At 43.1% G+C, this 27438-nt stretch overlaps 3 protein-coding genes across 6 annotated transcripts in view; 2 read left to right on the top strand and 1 right to left on the bottom strand.

The window, feature by feature from the left end:
• ZNF790 (zinc finger protein 790) overlaps nt 1-6551 on the bottom strand; it is a 30118-nt gene extending 23567 nt beyond the window's left edge. The window contains exons 1-2 of one of the 2 annotated variants that reach the window (XM_017952869.2): nt 6457-6541; nt 3172-3240 (exon numbers count right to left, since the gene is read on the bottom strand). The gene's annotated coding sequence lies outside the window, so the exon portion shown is untranslated. Of the gene's footprint in view, nt 1-3171; nt 3241-6456 lie in introns of both variants that reach the window. The other variant, XM_017952868.3, reaches the window with a different exon arrangement.
• Nucleotides 6552-6690: 139 nt separating this feature from the next.
• ZNF345 (zinc finger protein 345) overlaps nt 6691-27438 on the top strand; it is a 30565-nt gene continuing 9817 nt past the window's right edge. The window contains exons 1-3 of one of the 3 annotated variants that reach the window (XM_021930352.2): nt 6691-6727; nt 7601-7675; nt 11951-12093. The gene's annotated coding sequence lies outside the window, so the exon portion shown is untranslated. Of the gene's footprint in view, nt 6728-7600; nt 7676-11950; nt 12094-22510; nt 23093-27438 lie in introns of those variants that run through there. The other 2 variants (XM_017952898.3, XM_017952900.3) reach the window with 2 other exon arrangements.
• LOC101003842 (zinc finger protein 568) overlaps nt 7601-27438 on the top strand; it is a 108753-nt gene continuing 88915 nt past the window's right edge. Inside the window, exon 1 of the mRNA XM_017952860.3 lies at nt 7601-7675. The gene's annotated coding sequence lies outside the window, so the exon portion shown is untranslated. The remainder of the gene's footprint in view (nt 7676-27438) is intronic.

Genomic DNA, 27438 nt, shown 5'->3' with positions numbered 1-27438 from the left:
ATGAAATGTATATAAATGCAATCAAATCATACAAATTTTCTATCTTGATTAGTTTTTAAACTCCTAACTGGATTAACTGAAAACCCCATAGTAAAGGCCTTACAGAAAGAAAGGTATGCCCATCCAGCCATCAAGTCATTTTCCTGTTACTACTGGCAGGGGACCCCAAGACCAACCCCTACATCCCCAAGCTTTGATGACTCACTGGGAGGCTCACAGTGAAATGATACAAAAGAAAATCAGTAAAGAGAAAAGCACATGGGGCAAAGTCCAGAGGAAACCAGGTGCACACTGCGAAAGCTCTTTCCCAGTAGATTTATATGGGATTTATTTGTTCCCCAGCAGTGAGTTGTGACAATACATGTAAGATGTTACCAACCAGGGAAGTTCATTACAGACTCAGTGCCCTATGTTTTTATTGGGGGCTAGTCACATAGGCAGTCTGTGCCTAAGACATAACAGAATTTCAGATTCCAGAAGGATAGCAGGTGTTTAGCATAAACCATACTGTTTGTACAAAGAGTTTAGGCATAGTAAGTCACTTATCAGGAAGGTGGGAACCAATCTGAAATTCAAGTTCTAGATGCAAGCCAAAGACTAACCTCATATCAGGCCTTTCTAAAGATAAGTAGTCTCGGGCCTGCTATATTAATTAATTTCTGCTCACTCTGTCCTAAAGATGTATAGTTTTCTTTTTTTTTTTTTTTGAGATGGAGTCTCTCTATGTTGCCCAGGCTGGAGTGCAGTGGCCGGATCTCAGCTCACTGCAAGCTCCGCCTCCCAGGTTCACGTCATTCTCCTGCCTCAGCCTCCCGAGTAGCTGGGACTACAGGCGCCCGCCACCTCACCTGGCTAGTTTTTTGTATTTTTTAGTAGAGACGGGGTTTCACCGTGTTAGCCAGGATGGTCTCGATCTCCTGACCTCGTGATCCACCCGTCTCGGCCTCCCAAAGTGCTGGGATTACAGGCTTGAGCCACCGTGCCCGGCCAAAGATGTATAGTTTTCAACAACAACATCAAATTACAAGACACATGAAAAGGCAAGAAAACTCATGACACTCTCAAGACATAAAAGCAAAAAGCAAAAACAAACAAACAGAGGTAGACTCAGATGGGATTTCCCCAGGCGTTTGAGGCTGCAGTGAACTGTGATTGCACCACTGCACTCTAGCCTGGGCAACAAAGCAAGACCCTATCTCAAAAATTAAAAGAAAAGAAAACGAAAAGATATGATGTAGATGTTGGCACTATCTAAAAAGGAATTTAAAATAACTATTATTAATATTTTCAAAGCTTTACCATGATGTTTTTCAACCAGAGGTGATTTTGTTCTCCAGGAGATATATGGCAGAGTATGGAGAAGTTTTTGGTAGTCATAACTGGAGAGGTGCAATTTGCATTTAGAGGACAGAGGTCAGGGATGCTACTAAATACACTACAAGCACAGGATAGCTTTCCACAACAAAGAATTATCCAGTCCCAAATCATGGTCCAAGGTTGAGATGCCCTAAGTAATCAAGACAGTGTGTTTTGGTGAAGGATAGAAAGATGGATTAATGGAAGCAACAGGCTGGGCGTGGTGGCTCACGCATGTAATCCCAGCACTGTGGGATTAGTTCACCATTGTGGACAGTAAATACTTACATAGACTCTGTGTTTTAATTGCATTTCCTTAGATTCTGTATTAGTCTATTTGGCACTCATTCATCAAGAGGCCAATTATATTAACTATATTTTCTTATTTTCTGTATTCTTGATGCTCTGGCATTTGGCAACCTTACAAAAAAACAGGGAGAGGCGGCTCCTCTTGGGCTAATTCCTAAAGATAATCACAATTTTCCAGTGATCACAGCTTACATATGCAAACCAACCAATCCTGAGTCTATACCTCTCTGATACTGTGATGTAATAAGAAATATATATTTTGGTCTTCATCCATATCCATGGTTCTTGGCTCATGCATCCTAAAGCCCTTGTAGTTTCCTAAACAGAGTATTTTCTGTTAAAACACTTGTTCTTAGCCGGGTTCGGTGGCTCACACCTGTAATCCCAGCACTTTGAGAGGCCAAGGCGAGCAGATCACGAGGTCAGGAGTTCGAGACCAGCCTGGCCAACATGGTGAAACCCTGTCTCTACTAAAAATACAAAAATTAGCCGGGTGTGGTGACGCACATCTGTAATCCCAGCGACTCAGGAGGCTGAGGCAGAATTGCTTGAACCCTGGAGGCAGTGGTAGAAGTGAGCTGAGATTGCACCGCTGCACTCCAGCCTGGGCAACAGAGTAAGACTCTGTCTTGGGAAGAAACAAAACAAAAGAAAAACACTTGTTCTTTTGTCCTTGGTTATGTTCTGAATGTGTCCCCAAAATTCATATATTGAAACTTAATTGCCAAGGTGTTAGATTAAGAAGTGGAGCCCTTCACGCCTGTAATCCCAGCACTTTGTGAGGCCAAGGTGGGCGGATCACCTGAGGTCAGGAGTTTGAGACCAGCCTGGCCAACATGGTGAAACCCCATCTCTACTAAAAATACAAAAATTAGCCAGGCTTGGTGGCATGTGCCTGTAATCCCAGCTACTCTGGTGACTGAGACAGGGGAATCACTTGAACCGGGGAGGCGGACGTTGCAGTGAGCCAAGATCACGCCATTGTACTCCAGCCTGGGCGACAGAGAGAGACTCTGTCTCAAAAAAAAAAAAGAAGTGGAGTCCTTAGGAGGTGATTAGATTATGAGGGAAGAGCCTACATAGATGGAATTCGTGCTTTAAAAAAAGGATTGAGGAGGCCAGGTGAGGTGGCTCACGCCTGTAATCCCAGCACTTTGGAAGCCTGAGAAGGGCACATCACAAGGTCAGGAGATCGAGACCATCCTGGCTAACACAGTGAAACCCCGTCTCTACTAAAAATACAAAAACTTAGCCGGGCGTGGTGGTGGGCGCCTGTAGTCCCAGCTACTCAGGAGGCTGAGGCAGGAGAATGGCGTGAACCCGAGAGGCAGAGCTTGCAGTGAGCTGAGATTGCGCCACTGCACTCCAGTCTGGGCGACAGAGCCAGATTCCGTCTCAAAAAAAAAAAAAAACGGATTGAGGGAATGAGTCCAGCCCTTCAGTACCTTCTGACAAGTGGGGACACAGCATTCCTCCCCTCTGGAGGATGCAGCAACAAGGTCCTACCTTGGAAGCAGAGATCAGACCTAGCAGACACCAATCCTGCTGGCATCTTGAACTTCCCAACCTCCAGAACTGTGGGAAATAATTTTCCGTTATTTACAAATTACTTAGTCTCAGGTATTTTGCTATAGAAGTACTAAGGGACTAAGACACTTCAGTTCCTGAAATAGCACCAGAGTAATAAATGTGAAAGATGTCTTTATTGTTCATAACCAACCCCTTTCAACCACAAGGGAGTTAATGAGGTGATGTTGGGAAAGCCCCTACATAACCACAGGATAGGGCAACCAAACATGTGATGAGAAGGTTGGAAAGTTCTGCCCTACCCGGTGACTTCTGGGGAAAGGAAAAGGGTTGAAGGTTGAACTCATCACCAATTGCTGCTGATTTAATTAATCATGCCATTTAATTAATGAAGCCTCCATAAAAACACAAAGGGCTGTGTTCAAACAGCTTATTTCCCAGACCTCCCACAGGCATTTTATTTTTTCTGTTCTTTTTTTTTTTTTTTGAGACGGAGTCTTGCTCTGTTACCCAGGCTGGAGTGCAGTGGCCGGATCTCAGCTCACTGCAAGCTCCTCCTCTCGGGTTCACGCCATTCTCCTGCCTCAGCCTCCCCAGTAGCTGGGACTACAGGCACCCGCCACTTTACCCGGCTAGTTTTTTGTATTTTTTAGTAGAGACGGGGTTTCACCGTGTTAGCCAGGATGGTCTCGATCTCCTGACCTCATGATCCGCCCGTCTCGGCCTCCCAAAGTGCTGGGATTACAGGCTTGAGCCACCGCGCCCGGCCATTTTTTTCTGTTCTTTAGGAGACATTGGTGGGGTAAACATACAAAAATGTGATTGCCTCATTCAACCAAGAGTCTTAGCCACAATTAAAAGATGTTCAGACGGAGCTGCACAGGAATGTGATGCTGGAGAACTAGAGCAACAGAGCCACATTAGGTATAGATCGCTTCCCTGTATAGTCCAAATTTTGTTGTTTTTGTTTTTTGGGTCTTTGTTTGTTTGTTTTGTTTTAAGGAGCGGAGAGTTTAATAGGCAAGGAGGAAGGGAGAAGACAGTAGGAAGAAGTTCCCCCATACAGAGATGGGGTGTGGGGGTGGGGGGGCTGCGATCTCAGTTCACAGTAACCTCTGCCTCCCAGGTTCAAGCCATTCTCCTGCATCAGCCTCCCTAGCAGCTGGGATTACAGGCGCACACCACCATGCCCGGCTAATTTTGTATTTTTAGTAGAGACGGGATTTCACCATATTGGCCAGGCTGGTCTCGAACTCCTGGTCTCAAGTGATCCACCCCCCTCGGTTTCCCAAAGTGCTGGGATTACAGGTGTAAGCCACTGCACTCATGCTGGATTTTTTTTCCTTTTTCTTTCTTTCTTTTTTTTTTTTTTTGTAGAGAGTATGCTGTTCAGGCTGGTCTCAAACTTCTGGGCTCAAGTGATCCTCCTGCCTCAGCCTTCCAAAGTGCTTGGGATCACTAGGCATGAACCACCATGCCCGGCCTTTCCTGCCATTGTTAAAAGCTTCAGGATTAGATTTTACGTCAGCATTTCCTGTTGTAAATGCTGTAATTTACTTCCCGCCATCATATTTCAGCAACCTCTACCACCTCCCAAAGTTTCTAGCTTAAAAAGTTATTGATTTCCTCCTAGTTCCCCTTTCTGTCAGTTTTTTAATTTTATATTTGTTTTCAAATGAGTCATCACATTGATTTTAAAAATTTAAACAAGATTATAGTGAAAAAAGGAAGTTTCCCTTTCACAATTTATCTTCCCCATATGCATAATGACGGGTTTTTTAAAAAACTACTTTGAGGCCGGGCGCGGTGGCTCAAGCCTGTAATCCTAGCACTTTGGGAGGCCGAGACGGGCGGATCACGAGGTCAGGAGATCGAGACCATCCTGGCTAACAAGGTGAAACCCCGTCTCTACTAAAAAATACAAAAAACTAGCCGGGCGAAGTGGCGGGCGCCTGTGGTCCCAGCTACTCGGGAGGCTGAGGCAGGAGAATGGCGTGAACCCGGGAGGCGGAGCTTGCAGTGAGCTGAGATCCAGCCACCGCACTCCAGCCTGGGCGACAGAGCCAGACTCAGTCTCAAAAAAAAAAAAAAAAAAAAAACTACTTTGAGTACTCATACTGATTTTGTATTCTAGTTCAGAAGAAATGTCTGAATGTTAAATGTTTACATAAAAATGCTATTTTATTATATCAATAATGGAGCTTCCCCCCTTTGAAATTGCTGCTCCAGGAAGATACAAGCTTATCACAATTTAAAGAGAAAATGAGACTTGGAGGTTCAGATTCCTCCACAGTCACAGTATCAGCTATCCATGCAGTGACCCACATTTAGGTGATTACACACATTCACACACAGATCCATACACGATCTTGCCCCCAACCTCCACACACTCCATATGACCTCCCCACCCGCAAAGGTGCACACATCTTGACCTCACCTTTCTCACACATGCACCAATCTTACTGGCACGCGGTTTCTTTCACTCAACTACCCAGACACCCCTCATCTCACCAGCACAAGCAGTCCCACCGCAGTCTTACACACACTCGAGCCTTCCTTTGCCCAGTCTCGCATGCGTGACTGGGATCGCAGATTTGTCCCCTTCCGACTCCCCATCCTGATTCGGTCTCAGACGCTCAGGTCCCATATTGGAGGGCACTCTCCCGGCTCCTCCACACGCTACGCAGCTGCCCGCCTCAAGAGCGTCTGCGTGCTTCCAGCATTAAGTGGAATTCCGAGCAGCCTCCGGGGCACAGTTAGTCTAGTCACTGGGGCCAGACTCCCGCCTCAGGACCCAGAGGACGCAGCCCACTTTGGCTGGGCCCATCCAGTCTCCGGCGAGGCTTGGACTACGTTTCCCAGGAGACCTTGCGGTCCAGTATGTCTCCCGGGGAGGGGCGGAAGCCCGGGAGCCGCCCTCTGAGGCTGGGCGGGGTGAAAGAAAACTTACTCCAGAGGAGTTAAACAGGCAAGAAGGACTTGGTTAAAGACTATTGCAATAGTCAACTTCCAATACAACAGTAGCTGGAGATTTATAACTAACGGGCTGGGTGAAGGAGTTAAAGCATGGTAAATTACTAAGAGGAACTCAAGTATCAAGGGTGGGGGGATTGTTGCTAAACTGGCTTAGCTGGATTCTTGCTGATTCGCAGGCTATGGAGGAGGTCTGGCCAAACAAAAAGGGCTCAGAGGAGCCTGACTAAAGCTTGGTCTAGGGAGTCCTTGTCAGGTGAGACTCCCGGAAGGCTCCGATGGGCAGCTCACCTCAAATATTTAGTTTTGTTGGTGCCAGATTCCGCGCCACGGGAATCGGGATGGCTGGGCTGTGTAGCTTTCGGCAACCTGTCGCTTTCTGGACTACACTTCCCAGAAGCCTCTAGGCTCAGGGCTCTCTCCCGCGATAACTAGATTGTCTCTTGAGGAGTAGGCGGGATCTTCCCGCGGCTTTGGACTGGCGGCCTTGGGGCTTTGTGAGATAGATGGTGTCGACTTGTTTGGATTCCAGTGGAGTGGAGCTGACCCTACCCGAACAGGCGTAAGTGAGGCTGCTCGGAGCCTGGGGCGAGAGGAACTCCCGACCTGTGTGGGCTGCGTAGGGAGCAGGCTAAGGAGCGATTTTGAGGAGTGTGTACGGTTGTGACAGGGGGTGTCTCTATGGTGGGCGTGTGTCTGTGCGACCGTGTATGGAACTGTGAGGGCGGGGAGGACTTTTTGTTTCTGTTTGTGCGGGTGTGAGTGGAGTTTAGTTGTGACCGGGTTGGACACTGTGTTTGCGAGTGTGAGGTTCCTGGACCGCGGTTGTGACTGTGTGTCCCCTTTGCGTGTGTGTTTGTTACCATTTGCGGAACTATGTGTATATGCCTTAATTGTGAGGTTTGTGGCTGCTTCCATGTGTGTGTGCGCGCGCGCGCGTGTTGGTGATATTGTTGATGTAGGGTGCGTGTGACTTTGTTGTCATTGCGACCCCAAGGCGTATGTCACTGGGAGTTTGAGTGAGAGATGTCCACGGACTCTGCAGTTGTGTCCGTGTCTGCCCCCGTGGTGTGTGTGAGTGTGTGATTGTGTGACCATGTGCAGCCTGTTGTGTTTAGGTTTGGGGTGCTTGTGACGTTTATGTCCCCATGGTGTGAGTGAGTGAGTTTGTGTGACTATGTGTCTATATAGCCAATGTAGGTATGGGGAGTCTCTGTCTTTGTGACTTCAGCCACTGGAGACCTCTGTGAGCTCAGAAACAGATTCTGCCCAGAACGGCATTGACCCTGCCCGGATTGAGCAGGACGTCCTAGACTTCTTTGACTTTACTCTGTAGGTGGTGGGGAGTAGGGTAGCCAAGATAACTTCTGACATAGTCAAACCGGATCTCTCTCAGAAGAACCTGATGTTTCCTGACTCCTTTCTCCTTCCTCAGCTCTGCCCTGCTTGGATAGAGACCTCCGGAGAGGAGTAAAGAATGACTGTTGAACATTCTCAACGCACCTGCAAGGTAGCTTGTCCTTTTCCTCTTGTTTCCTGAAATCCCTTTTTCTTTGTCAGGACATAGTTGCTTTCCTTCTCTTGAAAATTCTTACTTATCAGATGACCTGATGCCTGGAATTTCCCTTTTGAGAAAATGTGGTGTCTTCAAACCCCACCTCCCACACCTGATTTTCTCTTACTAATTTGTCAATTTTAATTTTCCTTTTTTTTTTCTCTCTTTTATTTATTTATTTATTTATTTATTTATTTATTTATTTATTTGAGACAGAATCTGGCTCTGTCGCCCAAGCTGGAATGCAGTGGCGCGATCTTGGCTCACTACAGCTTCCACCTCCCTGACTCAAGCAATTCTCTTGTCTCAGCCTCCCGAGTAGCTGCAATTACAGGCATATGCCACCAAGCATGGCTAATTTTTCTATTTTTAGTAGAGACAGGGTTTCACCATGTTGCCCAGGCTGGTCTCGCACTCCTGGGCACAATCTATCTGCCTGCCTAAGCCTCCCAAAGTGCTGGGATTACAGGTGTGAGCCACCGCACTCGGTTTTAATTTTTCTTTATGCTATCTTTTTAAAAAATGTGATTTCTTTCAGATTATAAAAGTAAAACATGCTTGTTTTAAATAATTTCAAAAGTACAGAAATCCCTGATGTAGAAAATTTATATATGCACATAAAACATAATTGAATTCATGCAGCATTTGCCATTTTATATCCTACATTTTCACATAAAATTAAATATTTTCCCACATAGTATATTTTGAAAATATTTTTAGAGATGCATAACATTTATTTGAATGCCAACGGCTTTTTTCTTCAAATTCGGTAAAGAAATGGGACCCACTTGTGCAGTTTAATAAGTAAAACACCCACTTGTTCAGCTTAACAAGTAAAATACCAACTTGTGCAGTTTAACAAGTAATTATAAAGATCCATGTAAGGGGTACCCAGATCAATAACTAGAATACATCCATCACTGAAGAAGCCTCTACTCTACTCCTCCACAGTCACAAACAACACTGTGCTTCTGTGATGATAACCACTGTGGTCATTTCTTTGCCCTTCATTAGAGCTTTAGTACCTATGAATTAATCCCAAAGCCATAGAAGTGCAGTTTTTGTTTGTTTTCTAACTTTGTATGAATAGACATTCTTTTGTTTCTTTTTTTCACAAAAGACTACATAATAAAAGTGACAGTTCATTTTTTTTTTTTTTTTGAGACAGAGTCTTGCCCTGTCACCCAGGCTGGAATGCAGTGGCGAGATCTCAGCTCACTGCAATCTCTGCCTCTTGGGTTCACGCGATTCTCCTCACTCAGACTCCAGAGTAGCTGGGATTACAGGCGCGTGCCACCACACCCGGCTAACTTGTGTATTTTTAGTAGGGACTGGGTTTTGCCATGTTGGCCAGGCTGGTCTCGAACTCCTGACCTCCGGTGATCCACCCTCCTCAGCCTCCCAAAATGCTGGGATTATAGGCAAGAGCCACTGCACCCAGCTAACAGTTCATTTTTTATTGCTATATATATACTATCCCATTATATGGATATACTATAATTTACTTATCCTTCTACTCTTTTTTGTTTGTTTTTGAGACGGATTCTCGCTCTGTTGCCCAGGCTGGAGTGCAATGGCACGATCTTGGCTCACTGCAACCTCCGCCTCCCGAGTTCAAGTGATTCTCCTGCCTCAGCTTCCCAAGTAGCTGGGATTACAGGTGTGTATCACCGGGCCTGGCTAATTTTTGTATTTTTAGTAAAGATGGGGTTTCACCATGTTGGCCAGGCTGGTCTTGAACTCCTGACCTCAGGTGATCCACCTGCCTCAGCATCCCAAAGTGCTGAGATTACAGGCATGAGCCACTGTCCCTGGCCTTATCCTTCTACTCTTGATGGACATTTATCTTGTCATTTTTGGCTACTACAGGCAGTGTGACTATGATCATTTTGTGTGCATATTTTGGTACACATTTGCTTGCATTTCTGTAGTGTATATACCTAGTGATTAAATTGCTAATAGTGGCTGGACACGGTGGCTCATGCTTGTAATCCCAGCACTCTGGGGGGCCAAGGCAGGCAGATCATGAGGTCAAGAGATCAAGGCCATCCTGGCCAACATGGTGAAACCCCATCTCTACTAAAAATACAAAAGTTAGCTGGGCATGGTGGCGTGCATCTGTAGTCCCAGCTACTCGGGAGGCTGTGGAGAATCGCTTCAACCCTAGAGGCAGAGGTTGCAGTGAGCCGAGATCATGCCGCTGTCCTCCAGCCTGGCGACAGAGTGAGACTCCATCTCAAAAAAAAAAAAATGCTGATAGGTAGGGTTTGTACATCTTCAGTTTTACCAAACATTGCCGAACTGTTCTCTAAAGATACTGTACTTTTGCCAGCAGTTTACAAGAGTTTTCTTAGCTCCACTCCATGCTAGCCCTTGGCATCATAAAACTCTTAAATGTTTGCCAATCTGGTGGGTGTCTAATTTATATTTAATTTAAATTTCCTTTATTACTAATAAAGTTGAGCACTGATTCTTGGCCATTTGAATGTCCCCCCCTTTTTTTTTGAGACTGAGTCTCTATTGCCCAGGCTGGAGTGCAGTTGAATGTCCCCTTTTATAAGATGATGTTCAAATATTTGACCAATTTTTAATTGGGTTGTTTTTCTCTGATTTGCAGCAGTTGTACATATGTGTTATATCTTCTATAAATTAATCTTTTTTTTTCAGTTGTATGTGTGATAAGTATTTTCACCTGCTCTGGTTTGGCTTTTCACTTTATGTGGTGCCTTTTGACAAATAGAAGTTCTGGGTTTCATTGTAATAATATCATTTCCTATGGTTAGTCTTGTTTAAGAAATTTTTGTCTACCTTAAGGTAATGAAGATTTTCTTTGGTGTTAAAGACAAAAACTTTCCTTCCTTCCTTCCTTCCTTCCTTCCTTCCTTCCTTCCTTCCTTCCTTCCTTCCTTCCTTCCTTCTTTCCTCCCTCCCTCCCTCCCTCTCTCCTTCCCTCTCTCCTCCTTCCCTCCCTCCCTCCCTGCCTCCCTTCCTTCCTTCCCTCCTTCCCTTCCTTTCTTTGTTTTCTTTCTTTCTTTCTTTTTTTTGACATGGAATTTAGCTCTTGTTGCCCAGGCTGGAGCGCAGTGGCCTATCTCTGCTTACCGCAACCTCTGCCTCCTGGGTTCAAGCGATTGTCCTGCCTCAGCCTCCTGAGTAGCTGGGATTACAGGCATGCACCACCACACCTGGCTACTTTTGTATTTTTAGTAGAGACAGGGTTTCTCCATGTTGGTCAGACTGGTCTGGAACTCCCCACCTCAGGTGATCTGCCTACCTCAGCCTTCCAAAGTGCTGGGATTACAGGCGTGAGCCACCGCACCCAGCCAAGCCGAAAGCTTTTTAGATTTTGGCTTTAACGTTTAGGTCTTTACACCACCTGGAATTTTTGTAGGGTAGGATTCAATTTCATTTTTCCCCCAGGTGTGTATTCAGTTATTATAGTATCATTTATTGGAAAGTTAATATTTTCTGCACTGATATGCAGTGCCATTTTAGTAAAAAAATCAAGTAAACATATATGTCTATGTCTTATTTCTGGATTCTGTTCCGCTGGTCTATTTGCCACTCCTCACAGTAATACCATACTGTCTTACTCACTGTAACTTTGTATTTGGAGCAAGTACACTCACCTTCTTTTTCCTCAAGAGCGTCTAGGCTGTTTGTGTTTCTTTGCATTTTCGTGTCAATTTTTGAATTAGCTTGGTTGCACCCAAACGTCTCTTGGAATTTTGATGAAATTGCATTGTATGTATAATTTTATGAGTAGAAATTTGGAAACTCTTCTACACTTGATCTTAACCAAAAGGCCAGGAGACAATGGGGCACTCTTCTAATAACATGAACCTCTCAGTTGATGTAGGTCTTAGTGTTTCTCAACAAGGTCTTGCTTATCTCCTATAAATAGTTCTAGGCAAGTAGGAATCACATAATTCATTGTACAGAGTATTCCTTTGGCATTGACTGTCTGGAATCTGAGCAGTTCAGATAATGATCAATCATAATTTTAGCCTGGGGTTTTTTTTTTTTTTTATATTGAACACCTGTCTCCTCCCTGTCCTTGTCCCCTTCCTCCTCCTCCTCCTCCACCTCCTCGAAAAGCAGCTTTATTAGAAAGACTGAAATGTGTGGTAACTCGAACAGCTAGGTTGTACAAGAAAGAAATTGAAAATTCCCTTTCTGATGTCTTCCAAAACTTGAATTTCATTTAAATGCACCTTGTTCTTTCCTCAGACCTCTAACTTCACCCTGGAGTTGAGCAGAAACATAGCTTGCCTTTTCCCTCAAATCAATCTTGGACTCCAGACAAAGGGTTGGACCTTTGAGCCAATAAGCAGGTTACTGGTAACAATACCTGAGGAAAGACAAAGCTGTGGGTGAGACGTTCTTTATATACGGTATCCTCCCACTCCTATCTTCTCCAGCTCTTTATGTACTAATATATTTTTAATATTTTCTTTTATTCTTGGACTCCTCAAATACATTTTTGGAAGTGGGGATATGAAAATTAGGTATAGATTTACATATAATGTAGATATTTATTGCCTAATATTTTTGTGTTAGTAACATCTGGTACAATCAAGCCTGCTTTTTATGGTATCTTTTACTCTTCTCACTTGCCGCGTTTCTTCTTTTTTTTTTTTGAGATAGGAGTCTCTAACTCTGTTGCCCAGGCACCAGGTGCGAGTAGCAAGTGCGATCTTCCGGGTCGCAGGCTCTGCCTCCTGGGTCCATTCTCTTGCCTCAACCTCCGTGCGCTAGAGACTACAGTCACCCACCACGCCAGCTAATTTTGCATATTTTAAGTAGAGATAGAGTTTCACTGTATTGCGTAGGATGATCGCCAATCCTGGCCGTGATCCGCCTGCCTTGGCCTCCCAAAAGGAATTACAAGTAAACCACAGCGCCCACCAGCCTTTTTTTTTAGCGGAGTTTCACTCTTGTGCCCAGGCTGGAGTGCAATGGAGTGTGATCGCTGGCTCCACCACAACCTCTGCCCTCCTGTTCAAGTGATTTTCCTGCCTCAGTCTCGAGTGGCTGGGGGATTACAGGCATGTGCCACCATGCCTGGCTAATTTTACTATATTTTTAGTAGAGACAGGGATTCTCCCATGTTAGTCCGGGGAGTGGTCTCGAACTCCACGGCTCAGGTGATCCCCACCCGGCTCGGCCTCACAGAGTGCTGGGATTACAGGCGTGAGCCACCCGCGCCAGCCCGCGTTCTTTTAACTTCCTTTTCCTCTTCCTCCTCCTCACCTCCGCCAGTAGCACCATGCCAGGTAACTTCTGCCTCTACATCTTTGCCATCTTTTCTTACCAACTCTTTAGTTCACATATTGTCTTCATTGGAAAAAAAATCATCTCAGATTATTTTACCCATACTAGTCTTATCTCTCTGTAATACAGCATAAAGAACGTGATCTTAAGTATCAGAAAAATGTGGCATCTGATTTCACCCATACCACTTGTGAGTTGTTTAACCTGTGAAGAAGAGATAATAATTTTCTCTCAGTGTTGTCAACATTGAAATAATTTATGTGCACAACACTTGATACACATCAGGTGTTGAGTAAATGTTATTTCCCTTCTTTACTTTTCATTCTTGGGACCTCTATAGCAATTACAATAGAAAGCATTTAACTAAATAGCTTTGGTTTTTCCCAAAATATCTTATATGTAAGTTTTGCTCCCTACCTACATTGTAAATCATTTAGAACAGGATTTTGACTTTCAGTTCTCTTATATGTAACTTTTCAATCCATTTTAAATTTGTTTTGCTTTGATTTGGGGATCTATATTCAGTTTTTTCTCATTTACCTAGTCTTATTCCCATATCATTTATTCAGTGATAACTTACTTGCTTTTCCCTTACTTTGTACTGCCTACTTGGTGATATTATAAATAGTGATATTCAAATAGTTATATATTTGAATTTTTTTTCCAGTTTTGATTTATGTCTCTGTGCTTCTTCCTGAACCATGTTTATATTTTCTTTCAAAAACCTTTGAATACATGATCAAATGTGTCACTTCTTAAGAGTGCTGTATTTGGCCAGGCCAGTGGCTCATGCCTATAATCCCAGAACATTGAGAGGCCAAGGCAGGTGCATCACCTGAGGTCAGGAGTTCGAGACCAGCCTGGACAACATGGTGAAATCCCATTTCTACTAAAAATACAAAAATTAGCCAGGGCATGGTGGCAGGTGCCTGTAATTCCGACTACTCGGGAGGCAGGAGAATCGCTGGAACCCGGGAGACAGAGGCTGTAGTGAGCCAAGATCGTGCCACTGCATTCCAGCCTAGGTGACAGAATGAGACTGTCTCCAAAAAAGCAATAAAAACAAAAAAGATTGCTGTATTCTTTATTTTCATTTCTAAATTTGTTTCCTTATTACAACAAATTTAGAAAACAGTAGGATAAAGAAAAAACAAAGGTCATCTGTAATCCTATCAATTAGATGTAGCTACCATCAAATTGTTATAGCAAATACTTAGAATTCTTTTTTTAATATGATCATTGTGTAGCTATTGATCTGTGTAACCTGTGTTTATTATGCCAAAATACATATAAACAGCTGTGCATGTTAACGTTTATCTTTATCATGAATTGTAATGGCCTCATAGAGTTATTTCACCAAGTCTTTTTTGTTGAATATAGTTTGCTTACAAATTATTGCCTTTCTAAATAACCATCTACTTTGGCCAAATGCTAGTGCTTGTTTTTTTCCTTTTCAGTAAAATTATAATTATATACATAATTAATGAATATATTTTTCTTTTTTTTCTTTTCTTTTTTTTTTTTTGAGACGGAGTCTCGCTCTGTCACCCAGGCTGGAGTGCAGTGGCTGGATCTCAGCTCACTGCAAGCTCCTCCTCTCGGGTTCGCGCCATTCTCCTGCCTCAGCCTCCCGAGTAGCTGGGACTACAGGCACCCGCCACTTCGCCCGGCTAGTTTTTTGTATTTTTTAGTAGAGACGGGGTTTCACCGTGTTAGCCAGGATGGTCTAGATCTCCTGACCTTGTGATCCGCCCATCTCGGCCTCCCAAAGTGCTGGGATTACAGGCTTGAGCCACCGCGCCCGGCATATATTTTTCTTATAAAAATAATTTATATATTATAGAGGGGCTCAAGTCTTGTGCAGCCACAGTCCCCAATCCGAGGTATCTACCCAAACGTAGCCACTGTTATTGGTTAATTATTCATTTTGTTAACCTTTATTCTATGCATTTAAGTACATACATATATACATACATGTACATTTCACTAAAAAGTGAAATTATAGGAATAATAGCATATGTGTATTTTATTTTATTTTATTTTATTTATTTTTGAGATGGAGTTTTGTTCTTGTTGCCCAGGCTGGAGTGCAATGGCACAATCTCGGCTCACCACAGCCTCTGCCTCCAGGGCTCAAGCAATTTTCCTGCCTCAGCCTCCCTAGTGTCTGGGATTATAGGCATGTGCCACCACATCCCGCTAATTTTGTATTTTCAGTAGAGACAGGGTTTCTCCATGTTGGTCAGGCTGGTCCCAAACTCCCGACCCCAGGTGATCCACCTGCCTTGGCCTCCCAAAGTGCTGCGATTACAGGCGTGAGCCCGGCTGAGTATATGTATTTTAAATGTCAGTAAATACTTCCAAATTAAATTTCAAATTGGCTTGATCACTTCACAGTACACTCAGTTGTCTCTAACAGAATCAGCTTTTCTAACTGCCAGTTAGGTCACTTATTGCTGCAAAAGGTACAAAATAGCACTTAGAACAAATAATGATTTCATTTCATTTCAGCCAGCTATTCTTTTTTTGTTTGTTTGCTTGAGACTAAGTTTCGCTATTGTCACCCAGGCTGGAGTTTAATGGCATGATCTCTGCTCACTGCAACCTCCACTTCCTGGGTTCAAGCAATTCTTCCTCAGCCTCCCAAGTAGCTGAGATTACAGGCGCCTGGCACAATGCCCAGCTAATTTTTTTTGTATATTTAATGGAGATGGGGTTTCACCATGTTGTCCAGGCTGGTCTCCAACTCCTGACCTCAGGTGATTCGCCCACCTAGGCCTCCCAAAGGGCTGGGATTATAGGCATGAGCCACGTCTGGCCTAAGCTAGCTATTCTTTTTTTTTTTTTTTTGAGACGGAGTCTTGCTCTGTCGCCCAGGCTGGAGTGTAGTGGCCGGATCTAAGCTCACTGCAAGCTCCGCCTCCCGGGTTCACGCCATTCTCCTGTCTCAGCCTCCCGAGTAGCTGGGACTACAGGCCCCCGCCACCTAGCCCGGCTAGTTTTTTGTATTTTTAGTAGAGACGGGGTTTCACCGTGTTAGCCAGGATGGTCTCAATCTCCTGACCTCGTGATCCACCCGTCTCGGCCTCCCAAAGTGCTGGAATTACAGGCTTGAGCCACCGCGCCCGACCTAAGCTAGCTATTCTTAACCTTGGTTGCTAACCTCTGGTCCCACTCTCAGCAATTCTGATTTAATTGGTCTGGGGTATGGCCTGAGCATCACCATTTTTCTCATTATCATTTTATGACTAATCAAGCAAAGCAGTGGGAATGAAGAAGGAACAAAGAAATCTGTAACTGGTTGTGATCAATTAGTTGTAAACACCACTTGCACTTGGACTAGCCAACCCCAATTTGTAAAAGGTCACCAGATGTCTCTAATGCACTACCGCAATTGAGAACTGATGAATTCAATGCACAGAAGCTGATAGAAAACATTAAAATTTCATTTGATGCGGAATGGGTTCAAACTTTGGAATATTTAAAAAACTACCCAAGAGGCCGGGTGCAGTGGCTCACGCCCGTAATCCCAGCGCTTTGGGAGGAAGGTGGGCGGATCACCTGAGGTCGGGAGTTCGAGACCAGCCTGGCCAACATGGTGAAACCCTGTCTCTACCAAAAATACAAAAATTAGCTGGGTGTGGTGGTGGGCACCTATAGTCCCAGCTACTTGGGAGGCTGAGGCAGGAGACCCCTTGAACCTGGGAGGTAGAGATTGCAGGGAGCCAAGATCGCACCAGTGTACTCCAGCTTAGGCTGTCTCAAAAAAAAAAAAAAATCAAGTAAGATGCTGTCTCAAAAAATAAAAATCAAAATAAAAAATAAAAAGCTACCCAAGTGATTCTAATGTACACTCACGAATGAGAATCGCTGAGTTAGACAGTCGTGATTCATTTTATGGAGCTGAGCACAGTAACTGTGGAAGAAAAATCAAAGTCATGTATCAAGAAAGTGGCAGAAGGAGTAGTTTTGGTGGAGGCAGTCAACAATATCTGCCATACCTGTGCACTTGCTAGCAATTTATTGTATGAAAATACACTGGTCATCTTAGCCGTATCTTGGGGGAGAGAAAACCTAAAGTATATGGTACATACACATACCACGTTTAATCAGCAGTCTTCTTTTTAAAAACAAAAAAAAACTTTCAAAAGCTTTGGGTTTTGTAAATCGTAAATTTTTTTGCATTTTTTTTTTTTTTTTTTTTAGAGAGAGTTTTCCTTCGGTTGTATTGTAGTGCAGTGGCAAGATCTCAGCTCACTGCAGCTTCTGCCTCCCAGTTTCAAGTGATTCTCCTGCCTCAGCCTCTTGAGTAGCTGAGATTACAGGCACACACTGCCACACCCAGCTAATATTTGTATTTTCAGTAGAGATGGGGTTTTGCCTTGTTGGCCAGGCTGGTCTCGAACTCCTGACCTCAAGTGATCCTCCTGCCTCGGCCTCCCAAAGTGCTGGGATTATAGGCGTGAGGCACCACACCCAGCCTTTTATGTTTTATTTTTATCTTCACCAGTTCTTTTGCTTTTTTTAATGTTGAGATTCTTTTGTTGTGATATTGAATTCAAATCTGTTTTATATTATTTTTATACAAGCATTTAATTCTATCAGTTACTTTTTATCTGGTAATTTCCTGATGTCCAGTTTTTGATATGTATCTTGCTCTTGTTTGCCTCATTTTTAGGCTATTTGTGTTTCCATTTAGTTTCATATTTAACATGAGAATTATTTAGGAATATGTTTGTTAACTTTAAAATTTTTATTAAATTTGAAACTTATAGAAGTTACAAGAATAGCATAAAGTATTCCTGCATACCAGTTACTCGCATTCACCAGTTGTTACCTTTTGCCTATTTGCATTATCATTCTCATATGAAATTATTTTCTTCTCTCTCTCTCCTTCTGTCTCTACACACACACACACACACACACCCCCACACACACTCCACACACATTTTATCTGTACCGTTTAAGACTAAGTTGCAGATATTTTGCCCCTTTATTTCCTAACAACAAGAATATTCTCTTACATAACCCACAGTACAGTTATTAAAATTTTAACATTTATATGATACTCTAATCCATATTTAAAATTTTTGACTCATCCCAGTAATGTTCTTTATAACAAACTACCCTACTCTCTCCCCTCATCTATCCAGGATCCACTTTAAAATCACACTTTAAATTTATTAATTATGTCTCTCTAGTCTTCTTTAATCTGGAAGAGTTGCTCCGTCTTTGTCTTTCGTGATCTTGACATTTTTGAAGAGGAGAAGCCAGTTATTTTGTAAAAAGTCCCTTAATTTGGGTTTGTCTTATGGTTTATCATGCTTACATTCAGGCTATGAATTTTGTGGCAGGAATAGCATAAAGGTAATATCGTATCCTTCTTGCTGCATCATCTTGGGAGATTCATGATGTTGACTTATTCCATTTCTGGAGCTGTTAACTTTGATAATTTGTTAAAGGGATATCTACCATGTTTCTCCACTGTAATATTGACAGTTGTCTATTTGTAATTAATAGATAATTTGTGGAGATATACTTTGTAACTGTATAAATAACTGGTCACCAAACATTTCCCCACTAGTTTAACATCCACCCATTGATAATTATTCCTGGGTCTGTTATTAGTAAGATGTAATAGTAATAATGGGAGGGTTTTTTTTGTTTGATTTCTATCGCCATTATTTTGTCTGTATTAATTAGTTGGCATTCTGCTATAAAGAATAGCTTTCCCTTCTCTCCTACTTATTCATTTGTTTATGTCAATATGAATTCACAGATGTTTACTTTCCTCAATGGGTTATAATCTGTTATTTATTTTTATACTCAAATTGTCCCAGATTTGGCCAACAGGAACGCATTCCAGCTGGCTTCTGTGTTCCTTTGACTTGTCTTCATTATTCTTTGAGCATTTCCTTACTTCCTGGAATGACAAGATGTTCCAGGCTCGTTCCTAAATACTGTCTTAGCTCCAGCCTGGAATGAATCATTTCTCTAAAGAGCTCTGGTTCCTTGGAATGTGAATATTTGGAAACCAAGATCTAGATGATGGGACTGCAGTGTTCATTCTTGTCACAACGTGTTCCATATTTGTATCTTCCTTCTGTAGGACTTAGAAACCTGGCTTCCATTATCCTCATTATATTTACGAATTTGTTCAAGTCTAGAATTTATAAATACAGAATGTGAGTATGCTAACCTCTATTATAGTAAAAATCAAGCATACTAAGTAGGGTTCAGTATTTGCTTATAGTTCTCTTTATCTTTTTGTTTGTATTTATTTATTTATTTTTAAGACGGAGTCTTACTGTTTCTCCAGGCTGAAGTGCAGTGGCACAATCTTGGCTCACTGCAACCTCCGCCTCCTGGGTTCAAGCGATCCTCTTGCCTCAGCCTTCTGAGTAGCAGGGACTACAGGCATGCATCACCATGCCAAGCTAATTTTTTGTAGTTTTAGTAGAGACGGGTTTTCAGCATGTTGTCCAGGATGGTCTTGATCTCTTGACCTTGCAGTCCACCTGCCTCCGCCTCCGAAAGTGCTGCGATTACAGGCATGAGCCACCATGCCTGGCCTTTTTTTTTTTTTTGAGACGGTGTCTCGCTCTGTCGTCCAGGCTGCAGTGCAGTGGCATGACCTCAGCTCACTGCCACCTCCGCCTCCCTGTTCCAGCGATTCTCCTGCCTCAGCTTCCTGAGTTGCTGGGATTACAGGCGCCCACCACCACACCCGGCTAATTTTTGTATTTTTAGTAGAGACGGGGTTTCGCCATGTTGGTCAAGCTGGTCTTTAACTCCTGACCTCAAGCAAGCCACCCACCTTGACCTCCCAAAGTGCTGGGATTACAGGCATGAGCCACCGCACACGGCCAACTTCTCTTTATCTTTAGACTGGGAGTACATAATCAAAATATTGTGTTCTAATTTACTTGGATTTGGTTTTTTCCCCCATTAAGTTTGCTTTTGTTATTCATTTGAAATACATTTAAGTTTGTTCCTACCATTTGGCCTTTTTTGTTACTGTATTCTTGGTGACTTGATTGTATATGTAAAAATATTAGCATGCTTCCAAAAGTTAAAACTAGCTGGGTGCGGTGGCTCATGACTGTAATCCCAGCACTTTGGGAGGCTGAGGCAGGTGGATCACTTGAGGACGGGAGTTCAAGACCAGCCTGGACAACATAGGGAAACCCCATCTCTACCAAAAAATACAGTAATTAGCCAGGAGTGGTGGTGCACACCTGTAATCTCAGCTACTCGGGAGGCTGAAGCAGAAGAATCACTTGAACCCGGGAGGCGGAGGTTGCAGTGAGCCAAGATCATGCCACTGCATTCCAACCTGGGCGACAGAGTGAGATCCAGTCTCAAAAAAAAAAAAAAGTTAACACTATGCATAAAGGTAAAGTTAGAGCATCATCACTCTGCTCCTCCCACAACCCTTGTTTTGGTGAGTATTAGTGGGCTCAACTGTGTCCCTTCCAAAATTCATATGTTGAAAGCATAAATCCCAGTGCCTTAGAATGTGAATGTATTTGGAAACAGGGTCTTTAAAGAGATAATTCAGTTAAAATGAGGCTATTAAGGTGAGCACTCATTCGACCTGACTCCTATCTTTGTAAGGGAGGAAATTTGGACACACAGAGAGATGTCAAGGATAGACACAGAGGAAAGACCATGTGAGTGCATAGCAAGAAACAGACCATCTGCAAGCCAAGGCGAGAGGCCTCAGAAGAAACCAAAGCTACAATCAGCATAATCTTGGACTAATGTCCATAACTGTGAACAAACAAATTTATGTTATTTAAGCCATCCAGTCTGTGGTATTTTATTATGGCAGCCCTAGCAAACTAATACAGTGAGTTATTTCCTCCTGGGTCATACTATATACCTGTCTCCCTGGGTTATGCTGAGATTGAACCCTCATTATAGATCTATAATGAGGATTGAGCATTTCCTTACTTCCTGGAATGAGAAGATGTTCCAGGCTCATTCCTAAATACTATCTCAGCAGACAGAACATTTCTGGTGGATCTTACAGAGCATGAGCATGCCCTTTGCACTACTCCAGGTTATGTTATCTTAGGGTTTTCAACCAGAGGAAAACTAATTTCTCAAATGCTGGATTGCAAGTTATTTCCACTAGTAAGAGAGGTCACCACAGTGACTTAGGAGTTCAAGATTGCCAGTTTCATCTGGGTCCTATCCATATGTATCAACTCCAAATTTCAGGATCCCATTCTTTGCCAGTCAGTCTTCTTTCACATGATAAATTTGACAAGACTGTGAATTCAACATTCATCACAATTCAGCAAACTGAGCAATTGTGTGTTTTTCAGCAATGTCAGCCCTATGGCTACAAGAAAGGGGAGATTCTTTTTTTTTTTTTTTTTTTTGAGACAGAGTCTCGCTCTGTCGCCCAGGCTGGAGTGCAGTGGCCAGATCTCAGCTCACTGCAAGCTCTGCCTCCTGGGTTTATGCCATTCTCCTGCCTCAGCCTCCCGAGTAGCTGGGACTACAGGCGCCCGCCACTTCGCCCGGCTAGGTTTTTTTTTTTGTATTTTTTAGTAGAGACAGGGTTTCACCATGTTAGCCAGGATGGTCTCAATCTCCTGACCTCGTGATCCACCCGTCTCAGCCTCCCAAAGTGCTGGGATTACAGGCTTGAGCCACTGCGCCTGGCCAAGGGGAGATTCTTTTAGGATTTTTATGGAAATGCTTTCATTCTCAGATTGTGACTTGAACTGAGAGTTAATAAACCTGAACTTATCGGCTTCTCTTTATGCATTTAAGTTAACATAAGTTAATCCATCCCACACCGCAGTCCTTATATCATTACTGCCATAATGGTCAAGTACAGCAACTGTTTAGCTCCCAAGGCATGTGCTTTAATTGACACTTCATTCCAATCAACCATGGCCTAATTCATTGTAACGTTACTGCATGCCATGAATTTCTACCAACCCAAATCCCATTGCCATGGAACTCTGCACTGCAGTCAATCCCAAAGGATTAGCAAAAAGATACTAAAAGGCGTGACCAAACTAATCCCAGAGTTCCGTCTTTACAGGCCTTTCACCTGGAACCACATCAGGTACCAATTCTGTTGCAGTCAATATCTAATCAAGGAACAGAAAACACACAGTAATTTGAACTAGGAAAGTTAAATATAAAAAATTATTAACTATCATGGAACTAGAGTAACAAAGGATTGACCAGTAAGAAGTAAAGGAAACTCAAAAAACCATGGGAATTATAGCCATAAAGAGCAGCCATTGATCGGGCATGATGCCTCACATCTGTAATCCCAACACTTGGGGAGGCTGAGGTGGGAGGATAGCTTAAAGCCAGGAGTTTCAGACCAGATCCTGTCTCTACAAAAAGAAAAATAAAACAGCCAATTAGCTAGGTGTGGTGCATGTGCCTGTATTCCTAGCTACTTGGGAGGCTGAGGAGGGAGGATGGCTTCAGCCTAGGAGTTTGAGGCTGCAGTGAGCTATGATTGTACCTGGGTACCTGGATGACTCCAGCCTGGGTGACAGAGTGAGACCTTGTCTCTAAAAAAATTTTTAAACATAATAATAAGATCAGCCACTACTAATGGTAGAGAGTCCAAGGAAGAAGCCCTCCCAAGGCTAACATCTAGGCCTTGTTGGAGAGTGCACATCTGTGGCTTACTGAATGACAGTAATTGCTGTGGTAAAGGGCTGAGACTAAGATGAGGCAAGTGAGACAGTGAGAAGCACTCACCGTCAGATGTAGCTACACTTGCATGACGCTGAGACGGAATGCCTCAAATTTTGCATTCTGGGTTCCGCATTCTTAAGACAGTCATCGTCAAGGTTATATGTGCAGGGTTGGCATCTGAGAGCGAATGCCTCAAGTTTTGTGCCTCACTTGCCTTAGCCATGTCCTGTTCCTGCTGTGGAATTTGCTGGAAATCTGCCCTCTAGAATTTGCCAGGAATCCATCCTGTGGGGCAGACCGGGTTGTCTTACCAGAAGCATTTGCTACAAAACTTTCAGACGAGGCTACTGGGTGCTGCTGGCCACTGTGTACTTTAAGAGCCGGGAGCTAGAGAAGCTGCTTGACTGAGGAAGCCTGGTAAAGTCACTCATGCTGCAGGAACTGGGTACTGGGGAAACTGAATATGCTGCAGGAGGTGGACCTGGATGCTGGAGCCACCTGCCAGGCAAACACACCAGAACCAGAAGGGAATGCCCCTTCCTCTTGCAGTGTCTTTCAGACATCCACTACTGGCAAAGCTTAACATTGTTCTGGCAAGGAAAAATATTTCTATAGCCCAGGTCTACTTTTGCAGAGTGAAAAAATGGTGAATAAAGGGTGAATTTGGAACTTAGGGGCAATACATTGACAACTGGCATATAGTCTTTTAAGAGTTTTAAAGTTCATTTTTATTTTTATTTATTTTTATTTTTTTATTTTTTGAGACGGAGTCTCGCTCTGTCTCCCAGGCTGGAGTGCAGTGGCCGGATCTCAGCTCACTGCAAGCTCCGCCTCCCGGGTTCACGCCATTCTCCTGCCTCAGCCTCCCGAGTAGCTGGGACTACAGGTGGCAGCCACCTCGCCCGGCTAGTTTTTTGTATTTTTTAGTAGAGACGGGGTTTCACCGTGTTAGCCAGGATGATCTCGATTTCCTGACCTCGTGATCCACCCGTCTCGGCCTCCCAAAGTGCTGGGATTACAGGCTTGAGCCACCGCGCCCGGCCTAAAGTTCATTTTTTAAAATGTAAGTCATTTATCTAGGACTGACTTTGCTGTTTAGGTATGACATGAGATAGGGATATAATACTTTTCAAAAATATTATTTATTTATTTATAGAGACAGAGTCTCACTCTGTCACACATGCTGGAGTGTAGTAGTTCGATCTCGGCTCACTGCAACCTCCACCTCCCAGGTTCACGTGATTCTCCCGCCTCAGTCTCCTGAGTAGCTGGGACTATAGACATGTGTCAGCACGCCCAGCTACTTTTTGTATAATTCTTTTTTAGATGGATAGATGATTATATCTTTTGAATTTTTCCATATAGGCAGTCATAAGATCTGCAAACATCAGTTTTGTTTCTTGCTTTCTAGTACTTACATGTTTTATTTGCTACAGCCTTTATGGACATGCACATATTTGATGTGTCCCTTCCTGGTTTTTGTAGGTACTGTTCGCCAGAATGAGGAAATTACCTTCTACTCATAGCTTGTTCAAATTTTGTGTTTCTTCATACAGTAACTGGATTTTGGGTTTTATCAAATTCTCTGATTGTTGTAGACAAATGTGCATTTTTCTCTCTAATCTGTTAATATAATTAAGCGATTTTTTAATGTTGAAGCAACCTTGTATTCCTTGGATAAAATCAACTTATTCATAAAGTTTGCTTTTTTAATTATTGTATTCAGATTGCTAGAGTTTTATTTAGCGTGTGTGTGTGTGTGTGTATTCATAAGTTATATTAGCCCCAAGTTATTCTCTTTTCATATTTAGTATTTTGCCTTATTTGGTATCATGGCTATTAGACTACTTTCTTCAGATAAATTGAAACATGTTCTTTCTGTTTCTTTTTTCTTCTTTTCCCCTCAAAGTTTGAGTTTTTTTCCTGAAGTATTTTATATATTCAGATACATAAAATCTTTTTAGGTTAAGTGATAATACCCATATAACCACCATGAAGATTAGAAAAATACAACATCGGCCGGGCGCGGTGGCTCAAGCCTGTAATCCCAGCACTTTGGGAGGCCGAGACGGGTGGATCACAAGGTCAGGAGATCGAGACCATCCTGGCTAACCCGATGAAACCCCGTCTCTACTAAAAAATACAAAAAACTAGCGGGGTGAGGTGGCGGACGCCTGTAATCCCAGCTACTCCGAGGCTGAGGCAGGAGAATGGCGTAAACCCGGCAGGCGGAGCTTGCAGTTAGCTGAGATCTGGCCACTGCATTCCAGCCTGGGTGACACAGCGAGACTCCGTCTCAAAAAAAAAAAAAAAAGAAAAAAAAGAAAAATACAACATCGCTAGTACCACAAAGCCATCTGCCTGCCCAAATCAAATTCATCTCTTTCACTCTCTCTCCACTGAAGTGTAACTATTAAGTAGATTTTGTAAAAATCATTTTCTGCTCTTACAATTTTTTGCCAACTTTGTATAACTCCCTAAAGAATATTATACAGCTTTGCCTGCTTTTAAACTTATATAAATTGAATCATAATATATGTGTCCTTTTTAAGTTTTGTTTTGTTTTGTTTTGAGACAGAGTCTCACTCTGTCGCCCACGCTGGAGTGTGGTGGCACAATCTCATCTCACTGCAACCTCCACCTCCCGATTCAAGTGATTCTCCTGCCTCAGCCTCCCAAGTAGCTGGGATTATAGGCATGAACCGCCACGCCTAGCTAATTTTTTGTATTTTTTAGTAGAGACGGGGTTTCACTATGTTGGCCAGGCTGGTCTCGAACTCCTGACCTCAAACGATCCACTCGCCTCGGCCTTCCAAAGTGCTAGGATTACAGGCGCACATATTTTTTATGTGGATAATTGGTGGTTTCCAGCATTTTACTCTTAATAAAACTGTTGTGAACATTCTAGTGGATGTTTTACCTAGGAGTGGAATTGCTGGGTAATAGGGAAATATGCATGTTAGCCTAGATAACCAAATTCTTTCAAAGTGGTTGTATGAAAAAGTAGTCTACTTCTAACAGTGTATATTTGCCGCCGCCTTTGCCACATTTTTGCCACATCTTTTTTTTTTTTTTTTTTTGAGAGGGAGTCTCGCACTGTCGCCCAGGCTGGAGTGCAGTGGCCGGATCTCAGCTCACTGCAAGCTCCGCCTCCCGGGTTCATGCCATTCTCCTGCCTCAGCCTCCCTATAGCTGGGACTACAGGCGCCCGCCACCTCGCCCGGCTATTTTTTTTTTTTGTATTTTTTAGTAGAGACGGGGTTTCACTGTGTTAGCCAGGATGGTCTCGATCTCCTGACCTCGTGATCCGCCCGTCTCGGCCTCCCAAAGTGCTGGGATTACAGGCGTGAGCCACCGCGCCCGGCCTTTGCCACATCTTTACCAACATTTGGAATAGTCACACTTTTTACCTACCTAATATACTTAGTAATATCTAATTATGGTGTTAATTTGCATGACCATGACTACTAATGCAACAGAACATCTTTTCATTTGCGTTATCTTTTGTCTCCTTTTCCCATTTTTTTCCCAAGATTTGTTCATTTAGGCAAAATTCACATGAGATACACTTAACCATTTTAAAGCGCATAATTCAGTGGTATTTAGTATAACTTCAGTGGTATTTGCTGTATTCATAATATTGTGCAACTATCGATTCTCTCTAGTTTTAAACCTTTTTCATCTGCCTGTAGAAATACCCTGTACCCGTTTGAAGCACAGACTTTTAACTTGGATGAGTTTAAATGGATGTATTCTTTTCTTTCATTGCTTGTGCTTTAGGTGTCAAATCTAAGGATTAACTGCGAAATCTGAGGTCATGAAGAATTAGAAATCCTGTTTTTTTGAAAGAGTTTTATGATTTAGCACTTCTGTTTAGGTTGTTGATCCATCTCAAGCTCACATTTTATATTTGCATGTGTTTATCCCATTGTCCCAATACCATTTGTTGAAGAGACGTTTCTTTCTCCATGCAGTGGACTTACTGTCCTTCTGGGAAATCTATTAGTCATAGATGTTTGGGTTTATTTCTGGTTTTTCAGTTTTATTCCATTAGTTTACAAGTCTGTTCTTATGCCAGTCCTATGGATTACTGTAGCTTTGTAGTAGTAAGTGTTACAATTGGAAGAAGTGAGTCCTACTTTTTCATTTTCAATACACATTGCAGTTCCATATGGATTTGGGGCACGCATTGCAGTTCCATATGGATTTGAGGAGTGGCTTTTCATTTTTTTTCTTTTTTGAGATGGAGTCTTGCTGTGTCGCCCAGGTTGGAGTGCAGTGGCAAAATCTTGGATCACTGCAACCTCCGCTTCCTGGGTTCCAACAATTATCCTGCCTCAGGCTCCTGAGTAGCTGGGATTACAGGCACGTGCCACCACGCCCAGCTAACTTTTTTACTTTTAGTAGAGACAGGGTTTCACCATGTTGGCCAAGCTAGTCTCAAACTCCTGACCTTGTGATCCACCCGTCTCGGTCTCCCAAAGTGCTGGGATTACAGGCGTGAGCCACCGCGCCCGGCCTGGCTTTTCATTTCAAAGGCCACTAAAGTGTTAATAGAGATTGCATTGAATCTGCAGATTATTTTAGCGAGTATTTTCATCTTCATGTTAAGTCTTCCAATCCATGAACATGGGATTTTAATCTCTTGCGTCTCCAACTGATGTACTGCAATTCAGTTCTGGTACTAGCTACCCAGAGTTAGTGTCAGACTCCATAGGTTTTAGCATATAGTCCCCAGTAAATCTGCCCTTACTTTAGGCCAA

This window comes from Papio anubis, chromosome 20 (assembly GCF_008728515.1).
Source record: "Papio anubis isolate 15944 chromosome 20, Panubis1.0, whole genome shotgun sequence".
Lineage (NCBI taxonomy): Eukaryota > Metazoa > Chordata > Mammalia > Primates > Cercopithecidae > Papio > Papio anubis.
The sequence above is the reverse complement of the archived record's forward strand: the minus strand, read 5'-3'. Positions and strand labels throughout refer to the sequence as shown.